Genomic DNA, 23,566 nt, shown 5'->3' on the forward strand with positions numbered 1-23,566 from the left:
GAAGATTCAATAAGATAATCCGATGTAATGTGTTCAGCTTGTTTGCAGCAGAGCCCACATTGGAAACTAATAAGAGAAGACACTATGAAAACTGCAAATGAGAATATGAAAAATAGCTTTGAAGGTCATACCAATGAATGTGGATTTGCTAGATGACATGAATTGTAAACATTCCAAGCACTTGAGTAAATGAAAATCATGTTAGAGAAAAATCGATTTAACTACTTTCTATATAGGATGGGCTTCATGGAGCAGAAATAGAAGGTAAAGAAACCATTTAGTTGTTGGAATTTTTGCATGAAGGCCTACACTTATGTGGTAGCTATAGAAACAGAAAATAGAAGACATCCAGACGTTACTATGAAGAGGCACTAAAGTTACAGATAGTAAGGTGCCCATCTGACTCCTGACTACTGATTATTGGGGAGCTCCATCTTCAAACTATTCACCCCAGATAGGTATAAACATAGAGGAAAAGAAAGGGAAGAAAGGTGGATGTCTTTAAAGCTGTTGCCTATTTACTCACTTTATTCGATGCTAACACTAACAATGTCAGAGGCTTAGTGGAGAACTGGAAAAATGCGGAAAGTATCAACTGAGGTTTAATAAGACCTGATTACTTGAGATGAAGGGAAGGTTCAGAAAAATGCTCGATCTCATTTTCTGCTGATGCCTGAATAAATTTTTCTCTTGCCACTCTCAGCTTCCTCCCTTGCCTATAATTCCCAGCTGTGAACTAAAGAAGTCAGATAGCTAATTGCTCACAAAGGGAACTACCACAAAATCTAAAAGTCACTTACAACTTTCACTGTTAACTCAATAAAATGGATCGTTTTCCTCAGGGAAGTAACATTCGTTAAAAATTTATAATTGCTTAAGCAAACTTTCTCAGACCACAGCATCCCGATGTTATTTTTTTCACTTTAAAACTAAGCAATCATTTAGCTTTTCCTGGACCATAGAGCCAGTGTTGTAATGTTCAATTAGGTAGCTCAGAGGTTTCCCTCAGGCTAGTTTATCACAGTTTCCCCTGATCAGCTAATTAAAATGAAGCTTTAAAAAGTCAAGCTTTCCACATCTAGACTCCCAAGAGAAGATAGCCAGACATTGGGTCTTCTGTCCTTGTCAACCCTCCTGACATTAGGTGAATGGAGCAGATCACTCATATTTGAGCTACCAGGATACCTATTTTCAACAGAAGATCTGTTAATCATGAAAGCATCACTGGACTTGATTTATCAAACTGATTTCTTTGAGTAAAAAAATTGTGGAAACCTTAAGCACTCTTACACGACACAGAAGATTGAAATACACAATAGGAAAAAAAATGCTTAATGAAGTAAAAAGGATCATAACCTTTAAAATGAGAGATTTAGAGCTTACAAAACATCTCTCAAATGTACTTTCTTTTATTTGATTGCTTTCTCAGCTGTGTACATTTACAGCATATTTAAGTGTAAACCAGATCACCAAGACAATGAACACATTCACAATTCATAGACTGTCCACATCCAGAAAAAAAATCCCCTTTTGCCAGTAATAAAGAGGAACAGCCTTTGCATCACTCTAAATTCTATAAAGAAAAATTCTGAGGTGGCTTTCTTACCTCTTTTAAAAAAATAGCACCTTATTAACTTAGACCACTGGGAAACTTACTATCACTTCATCACTTTAGTTATATAAATTCCTCCTCCAAGTATGTTTTTTCTTAAATGTATTAAATGTAGAACCCTGCTATGTGAACATACTGACACCAGATGGCAGTTGTATGCCACAGCCGCCAAGGTTTGAACTACGCAGCATAAACTGAGACTGTTTGAGAAGAGACAAACATTTTTTCACCTTGTTCATATCAAAAGCATATTATTAACTTAAATAACTAAATTTAAAATAATACTTGAGGGCAAATGTCAATGATCTGAACTCCAGGATACGATTTTATTTACCTTCTTTAAAAGTTAGCACATAGAGTATCTTACCCTAACCATTCACAAGCAGTGTTTGGTTAGAGTGCTACTCTTCAAATTTATATCACTTGCCCTTGATTGCTCTTCCTGATTTTTTCATCTTCAATTTAGTCTTGTTTTTCACCCTCCCATTGACTTAGTCAAACATGATATAGCTGCCCTGCCTAGCTATCCCTACTAATTAAAGGAACAGCATTTCTTGTTGTCTCTTCATTTTCCTACAGCTTTCTGGTTTTCCCATTTATTCTACCTTTCTTCCTCTTCATTTAGGAAACATAATTTACCCTCCACAATTCCTAAAAGGTTTCTCTTTGTGTTTGTCCCTGATTTTTAAAAATAGCTTTATTTTTCTTTTTGAGAAGAATTTACTCTGCTCTCTTGCTGCAGCAGATTGAAACTTAGCAAAAATAGCAATTAAAAAATGTGCCCAAACAGCCTAATTCAAAAATAGGCAAAAAACTTGAATTGATATTTCTCCAAAGAAAATATACTAATAGCCATAAACATATAAAAAGATGCTCAACATTACTAGCCATTAGAGAAAAGAAAATTAAAATCACAGTGAAATTCCATCTCACATCCATTAGGGTCACTATAATTAAAAAATGGAAAATAAGCCTTGTAAAGATGTGGACAAATTGGAGCTCTCATGCATTGCTGCTGGGAATGTAAAAGAGTGAAACCACTATAGAAAGTAATTTGCTGGATCCTCAATAATCTGAAAACAAATTACCACATGATCCACTCCAATCCTAGATATATACCCCCCAAAAATTGAAAGCAAGGACTCAAACATATATTTGTAAAAGCATGTTCATAGCAACCTTATTCACAATAGCCAAAATGTGAAACAACCAAAGTAGCCATCAACAGATAAACAGTGAACAAAATTATATATATATATATGTTCCCCCAAAAATGTATACACACACACTGTAACAAAATTTTATATATATATATATATATATATATATATATATATATATAGTACCCCAAAAATGTGTACACACGGTAACAGCTGATACTTCAATTTGAAAATGAAATGTATTTTAATAAACACTGCCTTATAATTATTCAAAATGTGTGTATACATTTTTGGAGGACACCTTAAATATATAAATATGAATATGAATATGAATATGAATATTATATATACTAATAAAAGGGTAATATGCTAATTAGATAAGACATCTTCTGGACATCCTTCCAGACAAAGCCATGGTGGCAGGGGTTGAGGCAGGGGTGGTTAGGGGCGATCAGAAAGGCAGAGGAGCAGTTAGGGGGTGAGCAGGCTGGCAGGGGAGCAGTTAGGGGTAATCAGGCCAGCAGGAGAGAGCAGTTAGGGGCATCAGGCAGGCATGCAAAGTGGTTAGGGGTGATCAGGTAAGCAGGCAGAGGGGTTAGGGGCCATCAGGCAGGCAGGCAGGTGAGTGGTTAGGAGCCAGCAGTCCCAGATTGTGAGAGGGTGCAGGCCTGGCTGAGGGACCGCTCCCCCCGCCCCCACATGAATTTCGTGTACTGAGCCTCTAGTTGAGCCACAACAAAAAAGGAATTCTGACACATGCTACAATATGGATAAATCTTGGAAGACACAAAATAAGCCAGACACAAAAAGACAAATACTGTGTAACTCAACTCAGATAAGGCATCTAGAGTAGTCAAATTAATAGAAACAGAGAGTTGAATTGTGGTTTCCAGGTCCTGGGAGGAGGAAGGATGGGGACCTATTCTTTAACTAGAGGTCTGTTGCACGAAAAGATTAATGCAATAGGATTTCCCTTCTCCTGGCTGCCGGCACCGGTTTTCCTCCAGCACTCAGGACCTAGGCCTTTGCTCCTGCCAGAACCACCTTCAAGCCTTCGCTGCCCCGCCCAGCCGCTCCGGGTCAGGTTGTACACGGGACACCCGGGCGGGCCGGCCAATCGCTGCTGCCCCACCCGGCCACCCTGGTTAGGGTTGCACATGGGATGCCCGCCGCCCCGGGTGGCAGATAGCAGGCCCAGATGGCGGCAGGGCAGGTGGATGGTGCTGTCCCGCCCTGCCTGCAGTATGCAAATTAGCTGCCATTTTTGTTGGTGGTTAATTTGCATATCACACTGATTAGCCAATGGGAGGAGTAGCGAAGGTATAGTCAATTACCATGTTTGTCTATTATTACATAGGATTTTATTTGATTTTTGGAGAGAGAGGAAGGGAGAGGGTGAGAGAGAAACATCAGTCAGCTGCCTCCTGCACACCCCCTAATGAGGGACCCAGGCATGGGTCCTGACCAGGAATCTAACTGGCAACCTTTGGGTTCACAGGACAAAATCCAACCAACTGAGCCACACCAGCCAGGGCAATAAATAATATTTTAAAAATGTGCCCTGCCCTGACTGGTTTGGCTCAGTGGACAGAGTGTCGGCCTGCAGACTGAAGGGTCCCAGGTTCTATTCCAGTCAAGGGCATGTACCTTGGTTGTGGGCACATTCCCAGTAGGGGGTGTGCAGGAAGCAGCTGATTGATGTTTCTCTCTCATCGATGTTTCTATCTCTCTATCCCTCTTCCTTCCTCTCTGTAAAAAATCAATAAAATATATTTTAAAAAAATGTGCCCATAGACTACATCAAAATAAAAAGCTTCTGCACAGCAAAAGAAACCATCAACAAAACAATGAGAAAACCCACTGTGTGGGAAAACATATTTGCCAATATCATATCTGATAAGGGCCTAATCTCCAAAATTTATAGGGAACTCATACAACTTAACAAAAGGAGGATAAACAATCCAATCAAAAAATGGGCAAAGGACCTAAATAGACACCTTTCAAAAGAGGACATTCAGAAAGCCAAGAGACATATGAAAACATGCTCAAAGTCACTAATCATCCGAGAGATGCAAATCAAAACAACAATGAGGTACCATCTCACACCTGTCAGACTGGCTATCATCAACAAATCAACAAACGACAAGTGCTGGAGAGGATGTGGAGAAAAAGGAACACTTGTGCACTGCTGGTGGGAATGCAGACTGGTGCAGCCACTATGGAAGACAGTATGGAGTTTCCTCAAAAAACTACAAATGGAACTCCCATTTGATCCTGTGATCCCACTTCTAGGAATATATCCCAAGAAACCAGAAACACCAATCAGAAAGGATATATGCACCCCTATGTTCATAGCAGCACAATTCACCATAGCTAAGATCTGGAAACAGCCTAAGTGCCCATCAGTAGATGAATAGATTAGAAAACTGTGGTACATCTACACGATGGAATACTATGCTGCTCTAAAAAGGAAGGAACTCTTACCATTTGCAACATCATGGATGGAACTGGAGAGCATTATGCTAAGTGAAATAAGCCAGTCAATAAAGGAAAAATACCACATGATCTCACTCATTCATGGATAATAGAGATTATTATAAACTTTTGAACAATAATAGATACAGAGGCAGAGCTGCCTCAAACAGATTGTCAAACTGCAGCGGGAAGGCCGGGGAGGGTTGGGGGGCAGGAGGTAGGGGGGTAAGAGATCAACTAAAGGACTTGTATGCATGCATATAAGCATAACCAATGGACATAAGACACTGGGGGATAGGGGAGGCTAGGGGACTGTCTAGGGCGGGGGGGGGGGGAATGGACACATATGTAATACCCTTTGCATTACTTTAAGCAATAAAAAAAAAAAATGTGCCCATAGGCTGCTTTCTGATTTTAAAAAAGTCTAAATAGAAATTACCTCAATTTAAAGAACAATTATATGTCATCAAGTGGGAAATCAAACAGAACTTTATCTGGCTATATCACAAACCCATTAATTCAGAACTTGTGATAATTCAACACAGGCTAGGCCAATGTTGACATTTAAGTGTCTAGCAAACCATTTCTTCTCATCAATGTAAACAAGAAGCAGAATTAATCAATTTAAGAGAACAAGCAATTTGTTTTTTAGCACATTTATGGTCCACAATGGAAATGAATGTTACTATTATAAGTGATTGCCCCACATTTGAATTTTCCATAAATGTGAGTATTTAAGGTTGCTCATTATATATAACTTGATTTATCCTGCGTGCTCTTTCCATTTATATAAAACCTTTTTGTTTTATTGTTTCTCTGGCATGATGGACTATCTCTGACCCCTCTGAAAGCTGTTGAACCATCATGGAGTGTGGATACCTTCTTCTTCAGTCCCAATTTCTCTAGCTCATCTCCCAGGTAGAGTACAGAACCCGGATTCTCTCCACAACAGTAATGTTGTATTAATATTGCCTACCATCAACTGGGCACCTAGTTTGTGAGATTACTGTGCTAATGCTTTTCCTGTTATTCCCAAACACTGGGAGAGACACTAGTATCACTATCTTAGAGATTGGAAAACTGAGGCAATGTCAGTTCTGTGTTTTTGATGAAGGCCACACAGCTATTAGTGGTGCAACCAGGTTTCAAACCCAGGTCTTTCCACATCAAAGCCTATATGTGGCCTTTCTGATACTGTGCTTGACTTGTTACCATCAGACAGGGTATGTGAGGGTTTACACTATTCCTGAAGGAACAAAGATGCATTTCTTTTTAATGAATGTATAATTTGAGTTTTTCCCTTCAAGTGGCCTTTCTGTGGGTGTTTTTTTCTTCTTTTTTTCCCTCTGATTTCATGCAGTTGGACTGTGAAAGCCTTATAGCTCAAAGGTCCCTCTGCATCTGTAATCTTTAATTCTCAGGTTAATGTTAGCATGTCTCAGGGGACAGCTTTCTTCCTGATGACCTTGGCAGGAAAAGAAGTTAACCCCTCATCAACTCAGTCTGTACACAACACCAAAACAGGAGAGGGCCTCAGTTTTTCTTCAAATATCTCTTTAGGTAAGTCCCCAGAACCAAGCCAAGGCAGTTTACAGGTTAAAGCTAAAATCTTCTATGACTGCAGAGAAGAAAAATTTCCAGGAAACCAGGAATCTAACAAGCTGCCCTTAATCCTGCTGTCAATAAACAAGCAGAGGACTCGAGAATAGATAAGGAACAAGCAGATAAGGGAATTTCCAGTATGGTCTGAAACAAACTAACAAAGAAGAGATAAAATGTTTGCAGAAAAATAATAACTTTTGTTGTCCAAAGGGCTAGTCTTTGTCAAAATTGTGAAGTTGTCTGTTTTCTCTTCCATTACTACTGACCCCACCTCTCCTCCCATGATGCGACTCCTCCACCATAAATAGTCCCAGAGCTAATACATATTTGTTGAATAAATGCATGTGCGAGCTTTCTAGCATGGGACTGCATCCTATCTGCCACCCCCTAAACATATTTCATGTTCCATAACATCCTCCCTATCCAAGTTAAAACTTGCCCCCTTAACTTACTCTCATTTCTGAGCTCTAATTAAATTCACTTGGTCAATTTATCTAGCAAAGATGCCTGCTAGTAATGATTTAATGCATAACCCCTACCACATTACACCTGTGCATTTTGATAAGGCTTTCAAAACTTTCGAGCTGTCTTTCATCCCAAAATATCTCTTTCTCCTCCTCCACTTGTGACCCCATAAATAGCATCAATGGTGTTTTTACAATGTCTCCAACAGCAGCAACAAGAAAGTTTTGACTGTACAAGATAAAGGATTTAATGGGCATAAGAGATGTGACATCTGTTTGAAAATATTTATGGACTATTTCTTATAAGCTTTGTACTCCCTAACTTGAAGAGGCTTATAATTTAGCTGGAGAGACAAAAATAACACATAGGAAAAGCCAAACAACATAACCAAAATATGACAGCCTTCCTGGATTTGATTATCTGGAACACCAGCTGATTCCAGTGATACGATTCTAGCAGAAGTAGGAGGGCTGAGGGAAAGAAACAAAAGCAGTATCTTTTGAGTATATGGTGACAGTAGACTTAAGGTGCAGGGTAAATGAAATGAAGCAGTAACAAGGTCACACAATACCCTATGAAACAAACCCATAGCCACAGCATATACACCCAACAAACCCAGTGTTTGTACCAGTGGTAAGGGTGCAGGCTCAGGGGACTACGTGGATGAAACACTGTTTGGTAAATACCTCTGGAAAACTGTCTGCCATTATTTCCCTGTGAACACTCTGGGAATTAATTCTGTATCTAATATCCAGATGGTAAGTTCAGCACTTACACAAAACAAATTTTCTTAGGTTGAAGCTCTGAAGTCATGTTTTAGGAATTAAGTTTTCAAAAATATATTTGAAAGCACTTCTTAGAGCAGTGGTTCTCCACCAGGGCCAAAAGGGGTTGGTAGATGTTTGGGAAAGGAGCACGTAAAAGGAAATATCTATTATGTTTTTCTTTATCTATCCAAACTACAGACATAGAAGGACAGCTGCATGCAGCCTCTTAAATTTGGAAATGATAGTAAAATAATTCTATTTATCTGTTTTCAAATAACTTGAATTTCTGTCAAGTTTAGGTTAAATATTTATTTCCATAACACTTTTCTCTTTTTGTATCCCCTATAGCACCAAGTATAATGTAGTTTACACAGAGGAAGAAATTCAACACATATTTTCCCATTGATTGGTTTGTTCGGGCAGAGATTCCAACCCTTTAAAAAAAATCTGGTTTAATCTGAAATTTTCCTAATTCCAAACTCTGTCTCAAAAGGCTGTCTCTGAACTGACTGCCAGGCTAACCAAAAATTTCATGGAAAGTAAATCATCAGTTCCCAGTAGATGAAGATAAGATATTGATCAGTGAGGAGGAGATAAGGTTGGAGTAGGCTTGCTGACAGAGAAAAGGGAAGAGAAAAACAAAAACATGGTGGGCTAATACAGCCCCATACAGAAATGTATGATGGGACTACAATTTGGTTTATCCAGGCACAGAACTTTGCTTCTAATATAGTCAAAACTCAAAGATACATTGTTTTAAGGCCTTCCTCTGATCAGCCAATTTAATCCCACTGACTTCATCCCACCCTGTACCACTTCCCTGCTATATTTTCCTCCATAGCACTTATCAATCTTTACTTTATTATGCACTAGAGGCCCGGTGGACGGATTTGTGCACCAGCAGAGTCCCTCAGCCTGGCTTGCACCCCCTCACAATCCAGGACCCCTCAGGGGATCTGGTAGTGTACAAAGTGGCAGGCGGCTGGGGAGGAGCCTGAGCCCCGGCCAGGTGCAGCTCCTGCTCATCCCAGCCCCACTGCACCTGCTGCTGCTGCTGTTCAGGTAGCACTGCCACAGAGGCTGAAGAGGCTCACACCCCCGTAGTTGTGCTTGCCAGCCGTGAGCCTGTTGTCTGGCTAACGTTGGTCAGCTGAGCAGTGCTCCCACTGTGAGAGCATACTGACCACCAGGGGGCAGCTCCTGCATTGAGTGTCTGCTCCCTGGTGGTCAGTGAGTGTCATAGTGACCGGTCAAATGGTTGAATGGTCAAAGGGTCAAATGGTTGACCGGTTGCTTAGGGTTATATAGATATAGATATAGATATAGATATAGATATAGATATAGATATAGATATAGATATAGATATAGATATAGATATAGATATAGATATAGATATAGATATAGATATAGATATAGATAGATATATATAGATATGTACTTGTTTGGTTTATTAGCTGTTTGCCCAACTAGAATGTAAGGTCCAAGAAGACAAAGGTCAATGTTTGTCAAATTCGCCAATGTTAAAAGATAATTTTCAAAACAATGGCAAAATCATGAGTCTCATATGAAAATAAAAATAAGTGTTAAAGATTTTATTAACTCCTTAATGAGGAAACTAGTGGTTTTACAACCAGTTAAAAGGAGAATCCAAAGAACAGACATATTTATAGATCAGATATGCTAAAATGAATGTGCAAATAGAGGCAAAACTGGTTTTTCCAGAGGTAAAAACTTCAGAGGGCATCACAAGCTCCAATATTACCATCATGAACCTAATTCTCCAACCCAGAAACTTGCTCATTTTCCCTGATTGCTCTCTCTCATGCTGTTCTCCCTCCATATCCAATCAGTCACTGAATCATGTCATTTCTACCATCTGAAAACGTTTCTTTATTTATCTGAATAAAACATATGTACTGCTTGCCTAGCCAGCATGGCTCAGTGGTTGAACATCAACCTATGAACCAGGAGGTCATGGCTCAATTCCCAGTCAGGGCTACATGCCAAGGTTCTGGGCTTGATCCCCAGTGTGGGGCGTGCAGGAGGCAGCCAATCAATGATTCTCTCATCATTGATATTTCTCTCTCTCTCTCCCTCTATCTTCCTCTCTGAAGTCAATAAAACTATATTTTAAATATATATATTAATATGTAAACCTTTCATCATGTCATTTTCATGCTTAAAAGCCATGATGCTTAGAATAAACTCAGAAGTAATTTTGAATCTAAAGCCCTTTACTACTGGGTGCCTCTACCAAAAGAGAGGGGCACAAAAAGTTCATAGACAAATCACCAATTTAGGACAGTTGCTGGTACATAATGAATATTCAGTAACTATTTGATGAATTAATTAATTCATAGTTCTTCAAAGCAAGTCCTATATAGCTCATCTTCCCTTGAATATTTTTCTGATTATAATCTTATTTAATTTATGAATACATCTACTTTTAACTTTTCCATTGAAACCTATACCTCCTTTTTAAAAAGCAAGAAAAATAATACTTGGAGTCTATGAAAACTTTTGCCCTGAATCTAAGGTACTAGAATGTTAATATTATAGTTAACATTTCCAATCTGACTGTGAACGGTAAATGGGCGGGGGGCTCTATGGAAAGTAAACTCACAAGGTGACCTGATCATAAATTACCAACTGGGCAAGTCATGGTAGGTAGCCAGGCATACAATTTCTTTAATGAAAGGTTTTAAGCCAGCCCTGTCCATTGTTCTTGTGCATCTGGGTCAATACACCTTTAAAATACCAGAAGTAATACCCTAAAAAGGAGTATTAATACCCCTCAAGAGAGCCTGTAATCTTGTTAACTATCCTGTAATCCAATCCCCAGCTTGTATTCTCCAATATTCCTTAGTTCCCCTCTTTAACTTCAAATGTATATAAGAAGTTGCAAAACCATTATTCTCTAGAGCATTTGAGATCTTGCTCCCATGCATATGATGTTTTCAGTGTGGTTCAAATAAACTTTTAAAAGCTGACCTATCCAGGCTGACTTTAGAAAAACTGTTAGGTAAATCAAGTTTGCTTTGGTGTCTTCCAGCCTTCCTCTATTGCCTTATTCCCAAGGCTACTTCTTTCCATAATTCCCCACTAGGTAACCAGGGTCTTCCATTTGGTAGCCATAAGAGGTATGCCCTCTTTAGATACTGTCTTGTCCTTGATCTTCAATCTACCCATATCCTGTCTTAACAGACCTGTTAAGGGCCTCTTAGTGAACTTTCATGTTGGATATCTAATAAAGTCTATTGATAAGGTGCAACTCACTTATTAGATTATGTGATTCTCTTATCAAGAACAGTTGTATTTTACCCCTCTTTAAATCAAAGTGAGTAACAAAGGTAAAAGTTCAGGCATCATCATCAATAGGATGCTAGTGGGGGTGTGGGGCTATAATCCTTCCCAGGGTTCCTGAAAACACAAGGAATAGGCCTATTCATTGAAATAGCTCATGATTAACAACAACATCTATACTACATTTGCTATGAAATTGTCTTGGTCTTTTAAAACTCAAGTGCAGGGGGACCATCTTGTTAGCTAAAGGTTTAGTTAGTTAGATTCAGGTCAATCAAGATTTTACTCTAATGGAATTTATGTAATGTGGTAATTTTCTGCTGTGAAAATAAATTTTTTGACTGATCAGTTCAGTTAGCCTGTAATATTGATTTAATGATCTGTTTGAATGGGTCACACTAATTGAACTAAACTGTGTTGTTTACAAGAACAGCTGGTCCTGAAAATAATGTGTCCTACATCCTTCTATTAAAGTAGAAAATGCAGCTCATTTTACTTATTTCTTAAAATTGGTTTGCACAAAATCCATTTTGAATGTACGTTAATTTTACTTCATTTCATATTTGCATGTCTTTTTATATTTCATAAAGCAAGCTGATTTCAAGTGGAAAATTAGCATAATAAATCAAAAGGTGACAGGGTAAAGTCTTTTTACTCTTCATCACTCTGAAATTTTAGTTTTAACATCTGTGATACATCTGGGGATAGGTGGTCCTTTGTGCTGACATGAAATAATACTCTGGCAGACATAAGAAAGAGGACATAAACAAATTCCTAAGGTATGCTATTGGACTATTTTTGATTGTGGAAGGAGATAGTAGGTACATCCTTTCTTAGGTTCTAATTATAGACATTCGAACTATGCCAAAATACCATCTTGAATGTGTTATTTTGGCCAGAAATATAATTAGTCAACAAATTAAAACATTAGGATATTAAGGTCTTGTTACTGCAGCTTAATAATTTTTTACCTTCTATTATTTTGCTTAAAATATTGTTCCTCCTCCAAGCCTGTACCCCAACCCTATCTATGAGATAACATGAAGATACAAATGTAATTTGAACATCAATCAGCAATATTTATCAACCCACTCTCTTTCCAGGATTGTGCTAGGTGTTATGAGCAATACCCATATAAACCGTTTTTTAGTTAAAGAAATTGAAATCTGAGGAGGCAAAATACACAAAGCAATAAACCTCAGTATAAAACAAAGTATAACAGGAGATCAGAGAAGGATAAAGGGAAGGCTTCAGAGAAGAGATGGGAACCTTAACATGACCTTAAAGGAGGGCCAATTATTGATAGGTAGGAGTAAGAGGTCATTCCAAAGCAAGAGAATAGCATAAGCAAAGGGCTGAAAACAAAATTGACACAGAATGTATTTGAATGGGGAGGAGAATAAGGATCCTGACAAAGCTTTAATGGTTATATTGTCCAAAGTGAGAAAGAAGGCTGCATGAGTAACACATTTTATCTCACACATGGGATAATTTGTTCTTCAAATAGGGAAACCATGTTTATTTTTCCATACTTTTAAACACCTATTTCAGTAAAATATATTCAATAGATGCTCAGTAAAACCTGGTTGAATAAAGTAATCTGAAAGGATGTGATGGTAGATACTAGAAAAGTTGGCCTAAGAAGGAACATCCGGGGTTATGATACAATAAAAAAGCAACAGACTCGGGTTACCAACTTTGGAAATTTTTCTAATAACTCACACTAAAAAGGAGTTTGTAAGTATCTTGCTAATGAGAAGAAGGCACAGGATCTGCCTAAAAAAGCTTCTACTTGTTTTTCCCCACATGATTTATGCCTCTGTCCAATTAACTTTCCTAACCTGGTACTGGTGCTTACCCCTACACATTCCATATCAAAGCTTGAAAATTGGGTCTATAAATGTTAGTACAACAGCAGTTGCAAAGTGTCTTACAGATTAGTAGTTCTGAGTGATGTTAATAGCTGTATCTTTAAAAATGTGCCACATAAATAAGTTTGGGAAGTATGGCTTACTCTATCACCAGCATGAAGATTTCCAATGAATATTTATTCATATATCAAAATGTTCTTAAATGTCCTACAGTAATCTGTTTTAAACTGTTTACATTGTTCAACACAATAATTCCCAACCTTATTTTACAACAGAAATCTTTTTGTAATTTTTATTTCATTTTATTTTTGAAATACATTTTTATTGATTTCAGAGAGGAAGGGAGAGGGAGAGATAGAAACATCAATGATGAGAGAGAATCATTGATCAGCAGCCTCCCGCAGACCCCCCTGTGGGAATTTAGCCTGCAACCTGGGCATGTGTCCTTTACCAGAACCGAACCTGGGACCCTTCAGTCCACAGGCCAATACTCTATCCACTGAACCAAACCAGGTAGGGCCAGAAATCTTCTTTTAATGGGCCAGTCATTAAACATCATTCTGTAGAAGACTAGTATCCCAGTTTGTGAAAATCCACATTAGGAATACCAAGAGAGTTGCTGGAAAAAGTTGACCATGCCTATTTAAAGTCAGCAATTGCTGTGCCTTGCTGTCTTCTCAAAAACTGTACCCTCAAGAAAAGGGTCATGACTTTCCACCTTCACATACTGTAGGTGGTAAATCAGACAGTCTTTGTACTGTCTTCCTACTTATGAAATAATCAAGGTGTCTTCAGGAATAAATATTTATAGTAATCTGTGATAGTTATAAACCTAGTCTTTCCATGTAAATTGCATAGCACAATTTTTAATTCTGAGTTTCCAGGGAGTCTTCTAGTTTAGAGTATTTGATGATGGTCCCATGAACATGGGCTCTAAGTGAGTGGAATCAAATTTCTATGTAGATCAAAGCTCTTAGCTATTAACAAGCAAAATGTGAAAATCATTTTAAGATAGTACTTTATAATGTATCACATTTTTTTGTAGTTTTATATCACCCCAGTCCCCAACCTTAAAAATTTGGGACTCTGCCTTTTTTTGCTAGAGTTTTGAATGGGATTGGTCAGATTACCTCTGTGTGTTAACCAGGGAAATTAATCATCTTTACTGCATTGCTTCCATTGGAAAATGCATTTGAACTTCATGAAAGGCAGCATGGTGTGATGACAAGGTCTCTATGATAATGATATACCTGGGCCCAATTCTGAAATATCTCATGTAATACATTTGATTATATGTAAGGAAGTTACTGTTACTTTTACCACATAATAGAGAAATTTACAGCCAGTAAGCTCAAGAAGTAGAATTCTCTTCTAAGGCAGTCTGCATCTAAAGCTCATTGCCTTTTGCCAGATGTCTACATTCCAAAGCACTGCTCTGAAGGTAGCCAGGGTTACTGATAGTAACAGAGAAAATAATCACAAAAATTAGAACTGTGTGGCAAAGTCTCTCCAAATTCAAGAAGATTGAAATCATGTCAAGCATCTTCTCAGATCACAATGGCATAATATTAGAAATAAATTGCAATAAAAACAGTAAAAAAATAAAACACTTGGAAGCTGAATAGCATGCTATTAAACAATAATTGGGTTACCAAAGAGATAAAAAAAAATTAAAAACATCCTGGAAAGGAATGACAATGAAAACACAATAATTCAAAATCTATGGGACACAGTGAAAGCAGTCCTGAGAGGGAAGTTTATAGCTCTACAGGCTTATCTCAAAAAACAAGAAAAAATGGTAGTAAATCATCTAACTCTACAACTCAAAGAATTAGAAAGTGAACAACAAGAAAAGCCCAGAGTGAGCAGAAGGAAGGAGGTAATAAAGATCAGAGCAGAAATAAATGACATAGAGACAAAAAATATATATATATAAAAGATTAACAAAACCAAGAGTTGGTTCTTTGAAAGGATAAACAAGATTGATGAACCTCTAGCCAGGCTCACCAAGAAGCAAAGAGAGAGGAACCAATAAACAAAATCAGAAATGAAAGAGGCAAAATAACAACAGATGCCACAGAAATACAAAAGATTGTTTAAAAATACTATGAACAACTCTATTCCAACAAACTAGACAGCCTAGAGGAAATGGACATATTCCTAGAAAAATACAATCTTCCAAAACTCAATCAGGAAGAATCTAAAAATCTCAATAGGCTGATAACTATGGAGGAAATTGAAGCAGTCATCAAAAAGCTTCCAGCAAACAAAAGCCCATGGCCAGATGGCTTCACAGGGGAGTTTTACCAAACATTCAAAGAAGAACTAAAACATATCCTATTCAGACTATTCCAAAAAATTCAACAGGAACACTTCCAAGATCATTCTATGAAGCCAGCATTACCTTAATACAAAAACCAGATAAAGACAATACAATGAAAGAGAATTACAGGCCAATAGCCCTCATAAACATAGATGCCAAAATCCTCAACAAAATTCTAGCAAATTAGATCCAGTTTTACATCAGAAACATCATACACCATGACCAAGTTGGATTTATCCCAGGGATACAAAGATGGTACAATATCTGCAAATTAATAAACGTGATGCATCACATAAACAAATTGAGAGATAAAAATCACATAGTCATACAACTGATGCAGAAAAAGCATTTGACAAAATCCAACAAGTTTTCTTGACAAAAACCTTCAACAAAGTGGGAATAGAGGGATCATACCTCAACATATTAAAAGCCTTATATGACAAACCTACAGCCAACATCATACTCAATGGGCAAACGCTAAAAACCATTTCCCCTAAGAACAGGAACAAGACAGGGATGCCCAATTTCACCACTCCTGTTCGACATAGTACTGGAAATACTATGTGAGTACCATAGCAATTAGACAAGAAGAAATAAAAGGTATCCAAATTGGAAAAGAAGGTGTAAAACTGTCATTATTCACAGATGACATGATATTGTACATAGAAAACCCTAAAGACTCCATAAAAATTATTAAACTTAATAAATGAATTCGGCAATGTAGCAGGATACAAATTAACACCAAGAAATCTATGGCATTTTTATACACCAATAGTGAACTTACAGAAAGAGAGATTAATAAAACAATCCCATTTACTATCACACCAAAAAAATATTAAGATACCTAGTAATAAAATTAACTAAGGAGGTAAAAGACCTGTACTTGGAAAATTACAGGACACTGAAAAAAGTTATATAGGAAGACATAAACAGATGGAAAAACATACTGTGCTCGTGGATTGGTAGAATCAACATCATTAAAATGTCCATACTACCCAAAGCAATCTATAGATTCAATGCACTCCCTATTAAAATACCAATGGCATATTTCACAGACTTAGAACGAACCCTCCAAAAATTCATCTGGAATAAAAAAAGACCCTGAATAGCTGCAGCAATCCTGAGAAAGAAGAACAAAGTAGGAGAGACCTCAATACCAGATATCAAGCTGTATTACAAAGCCACTATTCTCAAAACTGCCTGGTACTGGCATAAGAGCAAACATATTGACCAATAGAATAGAATAGAGAACCCAGAAATTGATCCAAACCACTATGCTCAATTAATATTTGACAAAGGAGGCAAGAACATACAATGGAGTCAGGACAGTTTCTTCAATAAATGGTGTTGGGAAAATTGGACAGGTACATGCAAAAAAATGAAACTAGACCACCAATTCAAACCATATACAAAAATAAACCCCAAATCGATAGAGGACTTAAACGTAAGATGGGAAACCATAAAAATATTAGGGGAATCCACAGGCAGCAAAATCTCAGAAATATGCCGAAGCAATATCTTCACTGATACAGCTCCTAGGGCAATGGAAACTAAAGAGAAAATAAACAAATGAGACTACATCATAATAAAAAGCTTCTGTACAGCAAAAGAACCCATCAATAAAACAACAACAAAGCCCACTGCATGGGAGAGCATATTTGCCAATGTTATCACCAATAAGGGTTTAATTTCCAACATTTACAGGGAACTCATACAACTTAACAAAAAGAAGATAAACAACCCAATCAAAAAATGGGCAACGGACCTAAAAGATACTTCTCAAAAGAGGACATACAGAAGGCCAAGAGACATATGAAAACATGCTCAACGTCATTAATCATCTGAGAGATGCAAACCAAAACTATAATGCAGTACCATCTCACCCCTGTCAGAATGGTTATCATCAACAAAACAACAAATGACAAGTGCTGGCAAGGATGCGGAGAAAAAGGGACCCTCGTGCACTGCTGGTGGGAATGCAGACTGGTGCAGCCACTGTGGAGAACAGTATGGAGTTTCCTTAAAAAACTAAAATGGAACTCCCATTTGACTCAGTGATCCCACTTCTAGGAATATATCCCAGGAAAGTAGATACATCAATCAGAAAGGATATATGCACCCCTATGTTCATAGCAGCACAATACAATAGCTTAGATTTGGATATAGCCTAAGTGCCCATCAGCAGATGAGTGGATTAAAAAACTGTGGTACATCTACACAATGGAATATTACGCTGTGGTAAAAAACAAGGAATTCTTACCATTTGCAACAGCATGGATGGAACTGGAGAGCATTATGTTAAGTAAAATAAGCCAATCAGAGAAAGATAAATATCACATGATATCACTTATTTGTGGAATATAATGAACAACATAAACTGATGAACAAAAACAGATCCAGAGACAGAGAAGCATCAATCAGACCGTCAAACTTCAGAGGGAAGGTAGGAGAGGATGGGAGTAAGGGGGAGAGATCACCCAAAGGGCTTGTATGCATATAAGCCTAACCAATGGACACAGACACCATGGGGGTGAGGGGGGGTGGGGATGAGGGGGCAATGAGGGGATAAGGACACATATGTAATTCCTTAATTAATAAAGAAAAAAAATAACACTGTGTAAGTAAACAACAAATGCATGAACAATCTTATCCTATAAAACAGAGCCAGGGGCCTCTGCTGAGTTAATGACTTAGCAATTTGTTTCACTCTGAGGGTGAGTAGGCAGATAAAGTGATACATACCAATAGAGCCACTGAGGAAGTAAAGAAAATAAAAGTTAAATGAAGGTTTTTTCTTCTATATGTTCACTTTAAAAAAATCTTTCAGAATTTTTACTTTAACATAGAGAACAACACAATTTTTAAAAGCTATTGTAACATTTAAGCAAATTACAGACTTTATAGAAAGTGAGTAGAAAAGCTCTTCACCTTCAATTCCAACAGTTGAAAATATTAACCTCAGAGTCAACTACAGTTAAGAGATAGGTACATCTGTTTCAAGACCCTTTTCTGTTTCCACAGATAATACCTATATGCAGAACATATGTTCCTTTAATATTTGGGGGGGTGGATTTTTGGGGGTGGAGGGATTGAGCTAAAAAAAAAGAGAGAAAACTCATAGACTTGAACATGAACAATAGTGTGGTGATTATGGGGGACTGGGGCAGAGGTGGAAGAGGGCATAGAGAGGATAAATGGTGATGGAAAAAACAAAGTCATAAAAAATATAAATAAATAAATAAAAATATAATTATGCCTAAAATTTTAAAATCATATTATAGTGCAAGATAAATTTCTAATAGTGAGCTAGCTATTTATTATAAAGCACATTTATATATATCAAAGTAATTTTATTTTTAATTTACAAATGGTAGCTAAGATGATGCTTACTTTAAAAAGAAAATAATTGTTAGTTTCAGAAGGCATTCCTCTAGGTTTGAGAGGAACAGAATTATCTCTTATAGAAAGAAAGGCATTTTCTTTTTTGCATGTTTCACAATTTATTATATATGTTAAATTTGTGTGCTATTTTATTTCAAATTTAATTTTTAATCTCTATATAGTAAAATCTAATTTTATTGATATGCATATGTACAAGTTCTGCCAAATGAAGAAGGTTGTAGAACCACCACCACAATCAAGATAGTTTCATCACCTTAAAAATGCATAGAGTATTCTGGCTTGGCTGCTAGTTTCTTTCAACAATTTAAAGATATCATTCCATTGCTTCTGCCTTCCATTTTCCTCATATATAATATACTAGAGGCCCGGTGCACAGAAATTTGTGCACTCGACGGGGAGGGGGGGTCCCTCAGCCCAGCCTGTGCCCTCTCGTAGTCTGGGACCCCTCAGGAGATAATGACCTGCTGGCTTAGGCCTGCTCCCGCGTGGCAGAGGGCAGGCCCAATCCCTAGGTGCAGCCCCTGGTTGGGCTCAGAGCAGGGCTGATTGGGGAGTTGGGGCGCCACCCCCTGTCATGCACAGAGCAGGGACCATCAGGGGATTGAGGAGCTCCCCCCTGTCACTCACAGAGTAGGGCCAATAGGGGAGTTGGGGCACCTCCCCCTGTCACACACAGAGCAGGGTGGATCGGGGGTTGGGGCCCTGCACCCTGTCACACTGATCCGGGTGCCGGGAAGCCTCTCGGCTCCGCTGATCCCAGTGCTGGGAGGCATATTACCCTTTTACTATATAGGATAGAGGCCTGGTGCACAGGTGGGGGCCAGCTGGTTTGCCCTGAAAGGTGTCCTGGATCAGTGTGGGGGTCCCGCTTGGGTGCCTGGCCAGCCTGGGTGAGGGGCTGAGGGCTGTTTGCAGCTGGTCACACCCCCTTCAGGGTGGGGGTCCTCACTGGGGTGCCTGGCCAGTCTGGGTGAGGGGCTGAGGGCTGTTTTCAGGCTGGCGGGTGACTGAAGCTCCCAACCACTCCTTTTTTTCTTTTTTCTTTTTTTTCTTTTTTTATTCTGGGCCAGCTTTAGCTCTGAGGCTCGGCTGCTGAAAGCAGGTATCTGGTTTGTTTGGATTCTATAATCGAAACACGGTTTCAACTCCAGCTCTGAGATCCCGGCTGGCTGAAAGCAGGTTTCTGGGGTTTTGTTTAGCTTCTATATTTGTAACAATGTTTCAAACTGCAAGCGCAGAGGCCGGCAAGGCAGGCGGGGAACGTTGGATTCCTCTGTCACTGAAGCAAGCAAGTCTCATGTTCGCTTCAAGCTGCCTGGCTGCCGGCCGCCATCTTGGCTGGCAGTTAATTTGCATATCGCCCTGATTAGCCAATGGGAAGGGTAGCAGAGGTACAGCTAATTACCATGTTTCTCTTTTATTAGATAGGATTCTTTTTCTCTGGTGTTTTCTAGAATTTTTCTTTTCTTTGGTTTTAAACATTTTTATTATGATGTATCTGACAATGATTTATGATGATTCTTTATGGAGTTTTCTGAGCTTCTTGAATCTGTAAATTTATATCATTTACCAATTTTGGGAAAATTTCAGCCAATCTCTATCTCCTCTCCTTTATGGGACTCAATGACAGAAATGTTAAACTTTGTTGTGATAAAGCTAATAATTCTACTTTAAAATAATTAAAATAATTAGTCATAGAGTGGAAAATGTCATGTTCTGTTAACTTTATTGAGATATAGTTCATATATCATACAATTCACTAATTTAGAGTATACATTTATAAAATAGCAGCATTTCTGCCTCCAGGGAGAGATGGCTGAAAATTCAGGCACCTTCTTAAAAGGCCAACACACAACATTCCCTATGGGGCCACCCACCTTGTGCTCTGGCAGAGGGAGGGCAAAATGGACTGGAGCTGTGTGAGCAGAAGCCAGGATTGGGGACTCAAGGGTTAGAGCTCAGAAGGCAGATACTCCCAGTTTTCTGTGCTGAGTCATTCCCTCACACTGTGGAGGACATCTTTCCCACACAGACATTTGCTATACAAGCAGCCATGCTGCAGGGAGGAAGACAGTTGACCCATCCTATTGGAAAACACACCTTTCCTTGAGGCCACTTATGAGACTAAAAATAATAATTATCCTCCAGACAAAGGCAACTGCCTCACACTGTTGGAAAAAAAACAAAAAAACTCTTGCCACACTTGAGGACGATTGCTGGGGGCAATTCAAGTCAGAATCCTATCAGTCTGTAGGCAGAGGCATTCTCTGGAGGCTTTGAGTCTTGACCTGATCTAATTAGTCAGAAACAGCATGTGACACTATCCTGCACTAGAGCTTGAGAGGCATAGAGGATCTACCTAATAGTCACAAATGCAAACAGAAAGCCCAAATGAGGAGACAATGAAACCACCCCCAAATGAAAGAACAGGAGAATTCTCCAGAAGAAGAGATAAATGAAGCAGAGATTAGAAATTTATCTGAGAGTAATGATGGTAAAGATGCTCAACAGCATGAAAAAATATATAGTAACTATTAAAACAGAAATAAAGAATGGCATAGCACAAATAAAGAACACACTGGAAGGAATATATAGCAGATTAGGGGAAGCTGAGGATCGAATCAGTGAATTAGAAGACAGGGTTGAAAAATCACTCGATGAGAGAACCAAAAAGAAAAAAACAAGTAAAAAACAGGAGGACAGCTTAAGGGAGCTGTGGAACAATGTGAAATGTAACAATATTAGAATAACAGGTGTGCTAGAAGAGGCAGAAAGGGAGGAGGGGTTAGAGAATGTGTTTGAAGAAATAATGGCAGAAAACTTCCCTAACCTGGTAAAGGAAAATGTCACATAATTTCAAGAAGCACAGAGAACCTCAAGCAAGAGGAACCTAAACAGGCCCATGTCCAGACACATAATAATTAAAATGCCAAAAATTAAAGACAAAGAGAGAACTTTAAAGGCAGCAAGAGAAAAGCAAACTGTTACCTACAAAGGCTCTCCCATAAGGCTGGCACCTGATTTCTCATCAGAAACTCTACAGGCCAGAAGGGAATGGCATGAAGTACTCAAGGTAATGGAATGCCAAGATCTGAAACCAAGATTACTATACACAGCAAGGTTAAAATATATGGTAAAAAAAAGGCTAAAGGAGTAAATCACCACCAAGTCAGCATTACAAGAAATGTTAAAGGGACTACTGTAATGAGAAGAAGAAACACAGAGAGAAACCTAGGCATACAGAATTAAAATGGCAGCAAATAGTACCTGTCAATAATAACCCTAAATGTAAATGGATTAAATACTCTAATCAAGAGGCATAAGGTAGCTGAATGGATACAAAAACATGACCCAACTATGTGCTGTGTACAAGAGACCCACCTCAGAACAAAAGACACACATAGGATGAGAGCAAAGGGATGGAAAAAATTTTTCCATGCAAATAGAAAAGAAAAAGCTGGAGTAGCAATACTCATATCTGACAAAATAGACTTCAAAATGAAAGCCATCACACGAAACAACAAAGGCCACTACATGATACTGAAGCGAGCCATCCAACAAGAGGATATAACCCTGGTAAACATATATGCTCCAATGTAGGGGTACATAAATATATAAAAAAAACTTCTAGTGGACTTTAACCGAGAGATCACCAACAATACAGTCATAGTAGGGGACTTTAACACCCCTCTGACTTCACTGGATAGATCTTCCAGACAAAAACTTAACAAGGAAACAGTGACTCTAAAAGATACACTGGGTCAGATGGATTTAATTGACATTTATAGAACATCTCAACCCAAAGAAGCAGAATATACATTCTTCTCAAGTGCACATGGGTTATTCACAAAGATAGACCACATGTTAGGACACAAAACAAGTCTCCATAAGTTCAAGAAGATTGAAATCATATCAAGCACCTTCTCAGATCACAGTGGAATGAAATTAGAAATTAACTACAGTAAGAAAAAGGGAGAAAAAAAATAATCAGGATTCCCCCACATAGACTTTGGTTCACCAAGTCTCCTTTCCTCATTCAGCAGTTCTCAACCTGTGGGTTGCGACCATCGGAAAACACATATAGCATATCAGATATTTACATTACGATTCATAACAATAGCAAAATTACAGTTATGAAGTAGCAATGAAAATAATTTTATGGTTGGGGGTCACCACAACATGAGGAACTGTATTAAAGGGTCCCAGCATTAAGAAGGTTGAGAACTACTGCTCTAGACAAACATGGGGATTTTTTGCCTCAGGATTTTAGGTGAGTGCCACATCATTATAGCACTGTCGCGTTGTAACTAGTGATATTCTTAGGCAAGATCAGGAGGAGAAAAAACAAGAGAGAAAATGATAAGGACTTCCCTTACAATCTCCAGACCATTTTTTCAGTCCTCTGGCTGAAACTAGGGGGTTACTCACAGTGTTTTTGCTGTCTGCATCCAATGCACAGTTCTGAGACATTCACCACTCTTGAATCAAAGCCAAGCAAAACAAAATATAGTAAACTCATCACTTTACTGGTTATTCTTCAAGTATTTACTTCTCTCCTCCATCTACCTATTATTTACTTTTCAGAG

The 23,566-nt window shown here is 38.3% G+C and overlaps 1 long non-coding RNA gene and 1 pseudogene across 1 annotated transcript in view; one reads left to right on the top strand and one right to left on the bottom strand.

The window, feature by feature from the left end:
- LOC132224565 (dnaJ homolog subfamily B member 6-like) overlaps positions 1-6,956 on the top strand; it is a 64,255-nt pseudogene extending 57,299 nt beyond the window's left edge.
- LOC132224361 (uncharacterized) overlaps positions 1-23,566 on the bottom strand; it is a 1,115,498-nt gene that overhangs the window by 65,212 nt on the left and 1,026,720 nt on the right. The window lies entirely within an intron of this gene.

Source organism: Myotis daubentonii, chromosome X (assembly GCF_963259705.1).
Source record: "Myotis daubentonii chromosome X, mMyoDau2.1, whole genome shotgun sequence".
In the NCBI taxonomy this organism is placed as follows: domain Eukaryota; kingdom Metazoa; phylum Chordata; class Mammalia; order Chiroptera; family Vespertilionidae; genus Myotis; species Myotis daubentonii.